Genomic DNA, 10,124 nt, shown 5'->3' on the forward strand with positions numbered 1-10,124 from the left:
ATCACAGGGTGTGATCACTGACCTAGAGCCAGACATCCTGGAATGTGAAGTCAAGTGGGCCTTGGAAAGCATCACTATGAACAAAGTTAGTGGAGGTGATGGAATTCCAGTTGAGCTATTCCAAATCCTGAAAGATGATGCTGTGAAAGTGCTGCACTCAATATGCCAGCAAATTTGGAAAACTCAGCAGTGGCCACAGGACTGGGAAAGGTCAGTTTTCATTCCAGTCCCAAAGAAAGGCAATGCCAAAGAATGCTCAAACTACCACACAATTGCACTCCTCTCACAAGCTAGTAAAGTAATGCTCAAAATTCTCCAAGCCAGGCTTCAGCAATATGTGAACCGTGAACTTCCTGATGTTCAAGCTGGTTTTAGAAAAGGCAGAGGAACCAAAGATCAAATTGCCAACATCCGCTGGTCAGAACAGTCATCATCAAAAAATCTACAGCCAGGACTTCCCTGGTGGGCCAGTGGCTAAGACTCGGCAGGCATACTCCCATTGCAGGGGGCCCAAGTTTGATCCCTGGTTGGGAATCTAGATCCCACATGCCACAGCTAAGACCAAGTACAGCCGAATAAATAAAATTTTTAAAAATCTACAGCCATCAGACTAAGGAAGGCCTGGAAACGTAGGGGCCACATGAGCTACAGCCTCAGCTGCATCAGCAAACACCGGGAGCACCCGAGAGGCTGGGACAATGCTGGTGGCATTCATCACCACAGGCTCAACTTCAACAAGTATCACCCAGGATACTTTGGGCAAGCTGGTATGAGGCATTACCGATTAAAGAGGAACTAGAGCAGAACTTCCCTGGAGTTGAGGGTGATCCAGTGGTTGGGACTCTGAGCATCCAGTGCAGGGAGTATGGGTTGGATCCCTGGTTGGGGAACTGAGACCCCACATACTGTGCAGCCAAAAAAAAAAAAAGAAGAAACAGAGCTTCTGCCCAGATGTCAACCTTGATAAATTGTCAACTTTAGTCAGTGAACAGACATGGGTATAAACACTGCCAAGAACAAGAGGAGGTGCTCCTATCGTCAATGCAGTGCATTCAGGCTACTAAATACAAACTTCTGAGCGAGGAAAAGATCCCAAAGCAGCCTGTCATGGTGAAGGTCAAATTCTTCAGCAGCTGAGCTGGGAAGGTTAAGGATGTGAGTAGGGCATGTGCCCTAGTAGCTTGAAGCCACGTGGTAGGAGATGCATTAAATGTTAACAACTGCTTTAAAAAAAAAAAAAAGAAGGTCTACAAATAATAAACTCTGGAGAGAGTATGGAGAAAAGGGAAACCCTCCTACACTGTCATTGAAAATGTAAATTGGTGCAGCCACTAAAGAGAACAGAATAAAAGTTTCTTAAAAAATTAAAAATAGAGCTGCCATATGACCCAGCTATCCCACTCCTGGGCATGTATCTGGAGAAAATCATAATTCAGAAAGATACATGCATCACTGCAGCACTATTTACAATAGCCAGGACATGGAAGCAACCTAATGTCTATCAACAGAGGGATGGATTAAGAAGATGTACATATATACACTGGAGTATTACTCAGTAGTAAGAAAAGAGCAAAATAATGCCATTTGCAGCAATATGGATGGACCTAAAGATTATCATACGGAGAAGGCCATGGCACCCACTCCAGTGCTCTTGCCTGGAAAATCCCATGGACGGAGGAGCCTGGTGGGCTGCAGTCCATGAGGTCGCTAAGAGTCGGACACTACTGATTGACTTCACTTTCACTTTTCACTTTCATGCATTGGAGAAGGAAATGGCAATCCACTCCAGTGTTCTTTCCTGGAGAATCCCAGGGACGGGGGAGCCTGGTGGGCTGCCGTCTATAGGTTCACACAGAGTCGGACACGACTGAAGCGACTTATCAGCAGCAGAAGCAAAGATTATCATAGTAAGTGAAGTAAGTCCAAAGAGAAAGACAAATACCATATGATATCACTTATATATGGAGTCTTTAAAAAAAAGAGAGAGAGAGAGCGCAAATGAACTTATTTGCAAAACATAAGTAGAGTCATGGATGTAGGAAACAAACTTAAAGTTATCAAAGTAGTGGGGAACTGGAATTACTTTTACTGGCACAATACACAGCAAGATTTCCAAAGACCCTGAAGCGCTTTGTCCATATATATTCCTCTTTGCTTTGCTGTGATGACTCCAACTATGAACTGGAGGAGAGCGTATGGACAGAAAATTTAGAGACCCGCTGAAAGGTATGACACAGTAGGATGAGCAGGCAAGGGTGAGCCCACTGTCTCATGCTCAGTAGTCAGGGTCCACACTGTAATTGTGTGATGACACTGAACCTCTTATAGAGTAGCTTCCCAAGGTCTGAAACAGTGGCCACAAGACAGACGAGCACATCCTTTGCCTGGGCTGCAGCTTTTAGGAATAGCATTTTGTATAGTGCACAAGACTCCATTCTGACAGAGTAGACAGGTTTTTCATAATTGTGGAAAATCACGGTGTTAATGTTAAAAGTGAATGGGAGGAATTCTCTGCTTTCAATACATGATCTATGTAACCATGGAAGTTCAGTTCAGTCGCTCAGTCATGTCCAACTCTTTGTGACCCCATAGACTGCAGCATGCCAGACTTCCCTGTCCATCACCAACTCCCGGAGCTTGCTCAAACACATGTCCATCAAGTCGATGATGCCATCCAACTATCTCATCCTCTGTCGTCCCCTTCTCCTCCTGCCTTCAATCTTTGCAAGCATCAGGGTATTTTCCAAGGAGTCAGTTCTTTGCATCGGGTGGCCAAAGTATTGAAACTTCAGCTTCAGCATCAATTCCTCCAGTGAATATTCATGATTGATTTCCTTTAGGATTCAGTGGTATGATCTCCTTGAAGTCCAAGGGACTCTCAAGAGTCTTCTCCAACACCACAGTTCAAAAGCATCAATTCTTCAGTGCTCAGCTTTCTTTATCTTTATGGTCCAACTCTCACATCCATGCATGACTACTGGAAAAGCCATAGCTTTGACTAGATGGACCTTTGTTGGCAAAATAATATCTCTGCTTTTTAATACACTGTCTAGATTGGTCATAGTTTTTCTTCCAAGGAGCAAGCATCTTTTAATTTCTTGGCTGTAGTCACCAACTGCAGTGACTTTGGCGCCCAAGAAAATAAAGTCTGCCACTGTTTCCATTGTTTACCCTTCTATTTGCCATGATCTTAGCTTTTTGAATGTTTAGTTTTAAGCCAACTTTTTCACTCTCCTCTTTCACTTTTAAGAGGCTCTTTAGTTCTTCGATTTCTGCCATAAGGGTGGTGTCATCTGCATATCTGAGATTATTGATATTTCTCCCAGCAATCTTGAGTCCAGCTTGTGCTTCATCCAGCCCAGCATTTCACTTGATATACTCTGCATATAAGTTAAATAAGCAGAGTGACAATATACCTCCTTGACGTACTCCTTTCCCAATTTGGAACCAGTCTGTTGTTTCATGGCTGGTTCTAACTGTTGCTTCTTGACTTGCACATACAGATTTCTCAGGAGGCAGGTAAGGTGGTCTGGCATTCCCATCTCTTTCAGAATTTTCCACAGTTTGTTGTGATCCACACAGTCAAAGGCTTTAGCATAGTCAATAAAGCAAAAATAGATGGTTTTCTGGAACCCTCTTGCCTTCTCTATGATCCAATGAATGTTGGCAATTTGATCTCTGGTTCCTCTGCCTTTTCTAAATCCAGCTTGAACATCTGGAAGTTCTGGGTTCACATAGTGCGAGACCTGGCTTGGAGAATTTTGAGCATTACTTTGGTAGCATGTGAGATGAGTGGAATTATGTGGTAGTTTGAGCATTCTTTGGCATCGCCTTTCTTTGGGATTGGAATGAAAACTGACCTTTTCCAGTGCCGTGGCCACTGCTAACTGTTCCAAATTTGCTGAGATGTTGAGTGCAGCACTTTCACAGCATCATCTTTCAAGATTTGAAATAGCTCAACTGGAATTTCATCACTTCCGCTAGCTTTGTTCATAGTAATGCTTCCTAAGCTCCACTTGACTTCACATTCCAGGATGTCTGGCTCTAGGTGAGTGATCACACCATCGTGGTTATCTGCGTCATGAAGATCTTTTTTTGTATAGTTCTGTGTATTCTTGCCACCTCTTCTTACTATCTTCTGCTTCTGTTTCTGTCCTTTATTGTGCCCATCTTTGCATGAAATATTCCCTTCGTATCTCTAATTTTCTTGAAGACATCTCTAGTCTTTCCCATTCTATTGTTTTCCTATATTTCTTTGTATTGATCACTGAGGAAGGCTTTCTTATCTCTCCTTACTATTCTTTGGAACTCTGCATTCAGATGGATATATCTTTCCTTTTCTCCTTTGTCTTTAGCCTCTCTTCTTTTCTCAGCTATTTGTAAGGCCTCCTCAGACAACCATTTTACCTTTTTGCATTTCTTTTTCTTGGGGATGGTCTTGATCACCACCTCTTGTACAATGTCATGAACCTCCGTCCACAGTTCTTCAGGCAATCTATCAGATCTAATTCCTTTAATCTATTTGTCACTTCCACTGTATAATCATAAGGGATTTGATTTAGGTCATACCTGAATGGTTTAGGGGTTTTCCTTACTTCAATTTACGCCTGAATTTTGCACTGAGTTCATGGTCTGAGCCATAGTCAGCTTCCTGTCTTGTTTTTGCTGACTGTATAGAGCTTCTCCATCTTTGACTGCAAAGAATATAATCAATCTGATTTCAGTATTGACCATCTGGTGATGTCCTTGTGTAGAGTCATCTCTTGTGTTGTTGGAAGAGGATGTTTGCTATGACCAGTGTGTTTTCTTGACGTAACTCTGTTAGCCTTTGCCCTGCTTCATTCTGTACTCCAAGGCCAAACTTGCCTGTTACTCCAAGTATCTCTCAGCTTTCTACTTTTGCATTCCACAACATGTGAAAGTGAAAATCGCTCAGTCATGTCCAACTTTTTGCTACCTCATGGACTATACAGTCCATGGACTTCTCTAGGCCAGAATACTGGAGTGGGTAGCCTTTTCCTTCTCCAGGGGATCTTCCCAACCCATGGTTCAAATCCAGGTCTCCTGCATTGCAGGCAGATTCTTTACTCGCTAAGCCACAAGGGAAACCCAAGTATACTGGAGTAGGTAGCCTATCCCTTCTCCAGCAGGTCTTCCTGACTCAGGAATAGAATCATGGTCTCCTGCATTGCAGGTGGATTCTTTACCAACTGAACTATCAGAGAAGCCCATTCCAGAATATACATTGCAGTTACTGGGGAGAGATTTGCAATGCACCATGGGGAAATGGCAACCTACTCCAGTATTCCTGCCTGGGAAACCCCATGGACAGAGGAGCCTGGAGGGCTACAGTTCATGGGGTTTCAAAGAATCAGACACAACTGAGAGACTAAGCACTAGCTTGATGGGGAAACTATCAATCCCGCCTTCAAGAATCTCCATGGAAACCACAATTGTATCTTCTCTTGCTGAATGGAACAGACAAGTCTGAATTGGATGGAGAAATAATTGCATTACCACCTGTATGGTTAGAGAATTCCAGGGCACATATTCAAATTATGTGCTTTGTAATGGTCTTTCTAAACAAAAAACATGAAGCAATGAACATGAAAAGGATAAAAATGGGAACATAAACACATACCTTTAATAAATTCCAAAGCAAAAATTTGGAGAGCTACATGGTGGAGAAGAGCTCTGGCAGATGCCACATTAACTAAGAAATCAGTGTAGGAACCCTCCTACACTGTTGGTGGGATGTAAGTTGGTGCAGCCACTATGGAGAACAGTATGGAGATTAACTCAGAAAACTAAAAATAGAGCTACTATATGATCCAGCAATCCCACTCCTGGACATATATCTAGACAAAACTCTAATTCAAAAAGATACATGCACCCCTATATTCATAGCAGCAGTATTCACAATAACCAAGACATGGGAAAAAAAAACTAAATGTCCATTGACAGATGAATGGATACAGAAGATGTGGTACGTACATACAATGGAATACTACTCAGCCATAAAAAGAACAAAATAATGCATTTGCAGCAACGTGGATGCAACTAAAGATTATCAGTAAGTCAGTGAAGTAAGTCAATATCATATTGACTTACTACTACTCTTGCCGGATGGGACGGACAAGTATGAATTGGATAGAGAAATAATTGCATTACCACCTGTATGGTTACAGAATTCCGGGGCACATATTCAAATTATGTGCTTTGTAATGGTCTTTGCTAAACAAAAAACATGAAGCAATGAACATGAAAAGGCATGTAAGTCAATATCATCTTCAAGAGTAGATATTGAAGTAAGACAAATATCATATGATATCACTTATATGTGGAATCTGAAAACAACCTATCCACAAAATAGAAACAGAAATAGACTCACGGACATAGAGAACAGACTTATGATTGCCAGGGGGGAAGGGGCTGGAGGAGAGACAGAGGAGGAGACTGGGGTCAGCAAATGTAAGCTATTATATATAGATTAGATAAACAACAAGGTCCTACTGTGTAGCACGGGCAGCTACATTCAATATCCTGGGATAAATGGAAAAGAATATAAAAAAATGCATATGGATGTATAACTGAATCACTTTGCTGTACAGCAGAAATTAACACAACATTATAACAAAGAACTATACTTCAATTTTTTTTAAAAATTTCAGTCCACGTTACATGATTAAACCATTTTGAGTTGGGTAAATGACTCCATACAAACTGGAAGGTAAAGATAGAACTATAGAAACGATGAAGCAATCAAACTCACGGTATTTATGATTTTGTGTTAAATTTAGGAACACTCAGAATGTGTTTGTGTTACATATTTTTTTAAAGATTTATTTATTCATTCATTTATTTTTAGGCTGCACCACATGCGGCATGTGGGATCTTAGTTCTCCAACCTGGGATCAAAACGTGCCCCTCCCACACTGGAAGCACAGAGTCCCAACCACTGAACCACCAGGGAAGTCCCTGTATTACATATTTTTAATGTTCCTAATGTTTAAAAGAATTTAAGTAAAGAAATCTGATAGATTAGCCCTGTAATTTCAATTTAAATATGTAACATTTTATTTATTTTTTAATTTAAATTTATTTAATTGAAGGCTAATTACTTTATAATATTGTATTGGTTTTGCCATACATCAACATGAATCTACCACGGATGTACACGTGCTCCCCATCCTGAACCCCCGTCCCTCCTCCCTCCCCGTACCATCCCTCTGGGTCATCCCAGTGCACCAGCCCCAAGCATCCTGTATCCTGCATCGAACCTGGACTGGCGATTCGTTTCTTATATGATATTATACATGTTTCAATGCCATTCTCCCAAATAATCCCACCCTCTCCTTCTCCCACAGAGTCCTAAAGACTGTTCTATACATCTGTGTCTCTTTTGCTGTCTTGCATATTTTTAGATGATGTTTTGATTTCAACTTTGGGGGAGGTATGCCGCACAACTTGTAGGATCTTAATTTCCCCAGCAGGGACTGAACCTGCACCCTTGGCAGTGGAAGTGCAGAGTCCTAACCGCTGGACTGCCAGGGGATTCTCAGAGTTCAACAGATTGGATTACATTTGTAAACACTACCATAAAAATGAAAAGAACTTGAATCTGGACATTTGTACATTTGGTTTGTTTACATAAGTTATTTTAATGCATCAGAAGATAATTATCTGTTAAGAGTTTTCAGTCCCATCGGACATTGGAAGTGTTCGGAAATTCAATTAAACAGGTTTGCAATTAGTGTCCATTATGCAAATTTAACTTAAAAATTATAATTGAATATGAAACAGCAAGTGAAAATGATTATTCTTATTTCTATACTCTAATTATATTACCTGTATAACTAAAATAGCAAAGTGTATAAGTTGAAGACTTCAAAAGGAAAAAGAGAATTTTTTGTTTTAATTGAATAAATTCAAACCCAAGGATATTGATTTTGTGCACAAAAGCGTCCTTCAGACATCAAACTCAGATTAGTAGGAACAAGCCAATTTGCTCTATTTCATAAAGAATGGGAAAGAGGCAGTTGTTAAGGGGGGAAGGATGACCAGAGTGGATTGTGGAGGGACAAGAGGGTGAAGGGAGAGGAAGAGGAAAGAGAGTTGCCAAAAGAGTTGGAGAGAGAGGTGTAAAAATGACTTTTAATAAGTCTTAATTGCTCTCATCACTCCTGCAAACTAACACAAACTAACATTACTTTTTTCTTTTTAAATGAACTTTATTGAGGTATAATTTACATACATAAAATGCACTCACTATAAGTATACATGGAGAAGGCAATGGCACCCCACTCCAGTACTCTTGCCTGGAAAATCCCATGGACGGAGGAGCCTGGTGGGCTGCAGTCCATGGGGTCGCTAAGAGTCAGGCACGCCTGACTTCACTTTCACTTTCACTTTTCACTTTCATGCACTGGAGAAGGAAATGGCAACCCACTCCAGTATTCTTGCCTGGAGAATCCCAGGGACAGAGGAGCCTAGTGGGCTGCTGTATGGGGTCGCGTAGAGTCAGACACGACTGAAGCGACTTAGCAGCAGGAGCATAAGTATACATATCGATGACTTTTATCCACCATCACTATCAAGATATAAAACTTTTCCATCACTCCCCAAAATTCTTTAGTGTCACTTCAACCCTGACCCCCAACATGGATCTGATCCTACCATTATAGGTTAATTTTACCTATTCCAGAACTTCATATATATATGTGTGTGTGTGTGTGTGTGTGTGTGTGTGCGTGTGTGTGTGTATATATATATGCTTTTAACTTCATATACATATATTAACATATATGTATGTATGCTTTTGTGTCCGACCTTTCATTTAACATCATGTTTTTGAATTTAACCATATTTAGGTATCAAGTAGTCATTCTTTTCTTAAATTGCTGAATATTATTCCATTGTAGGACTTCTCTGGTGACTCAAATGGTAAGGAATCTGCCTGCAATGCAGGAGACCCAGGTTCTATCCCTGGATCTGGACAATCCCCTGGAGAAGGGAATGGCAACCCACTCCAGTATTCTTGCCTGGGGAATTCCATGGACAGAGGAGCCTGGTGGGCTATATAGTCCATGGGGTCGCAAAAAGTCGGCAACAACTGAGCGCCTAACACACACGCGCACGCACACACGCATTCCATTGTATGGATCTGTCTGTCCATTCACCTGTTGACAGACATTTGGGTTGTACCAGTTTGCACCCATTGTAAATAAAACTGTTATGAACGTGAGAATACAAATCTTGTTTATAAGCATATTTTTTCATGTCTCTTGGGTAGCTACCTAGAAGTGGGCATTTGTTTAATAAATCTTTGCCTTTTTAAGAACCTGCCGAACTTTTCAAAGCAGTTGTATCATTTTACCCTCCCCCTTATATTGTTCCTCGGTAATTTCTGGAATCAGATTTGTTTGAGTAAGACAGTATCTTCAATGGCCTCAAGGTGGCCCCAGTACATCCCGGTGAATGCAAAAGATGTTTTAACTGGAGGAAAAGAAGCCAAATCCATAAGTGACTTTGTCTTCTGCATTTAGTCTTTCTGTAATTTTCCAGGGCCTGGTGGGCAGCACTCCTTTGAACCCAGGAGTATCTTTTCAGGGAGGGAGTTACTTTGGTCTGCCCATCAACTGAGCTGGAGTCAACCTGATCCCACTTCTGCCCCCGGGGTGATGGAGAGAAGGTCACAGGTCCACCAGCAGCGATTCTAGCAGCTTACGGATCTTGGCAGTTATAAATACCAGCTATTCAGAGCTCCGGGGCGGGAAAGGGGACTTGGAAAGACGCTTCTTGATAACAAACCTGTCCCCTTCCCCACCTCAGTCCCAAAGTAGTTTCTCCCTTCGGTCTTTCACTCTAGGCTTTCGAGGAAAGGAAGAGGAACTCCCAAGCCTCTTTGTCTCTCAGATGAGGCTGCCTGCAGGGCCCAACCACACTCAGGCCCAGTTATCGTCCTTACTGAACAAAGCTGCCCCACGTACAACCTAGAAAAGCGCGGCATGGGCAAAGAGACCAGCTGGGGCCTCCGGTTGGTAAGAGTGATTCTTCTGCCCAAGGACGCGAACAAGGGCCTGGCACAGGCACGTGAATGAAGGTGCACTGGTTTGGTAGGACCT

The 10,124-nt window shown here is 41.8% G+C and overlaps 1 pseudogene; it reads left to right on the forward strand.

The window, feature by feature from the left end:
* The window catches only part of LOC104990813, a 4,018-nt pseudogene extending 2,833 nt beyond the window's left edge, over positions 1 to 1,185 (forward strand).
* Positions 1,186 to 10,124: the final 8,939 nt, after the last annotated feature.

Source organism: Bison bison, unplaced genomic scaffold (assembly GCF_000754665.1).
Source record: "Bison bison bison isolate TAMUID 2011002044 unplaced genomic scaffold, Bison_UMD1.0 scf7180017864180, whole genome shotgun sequence".
NCBI lineage: Eukaryota > Metazoa > Chordata > Mammalia > Artiodactyla > Bovidae > Bison > Bison bison.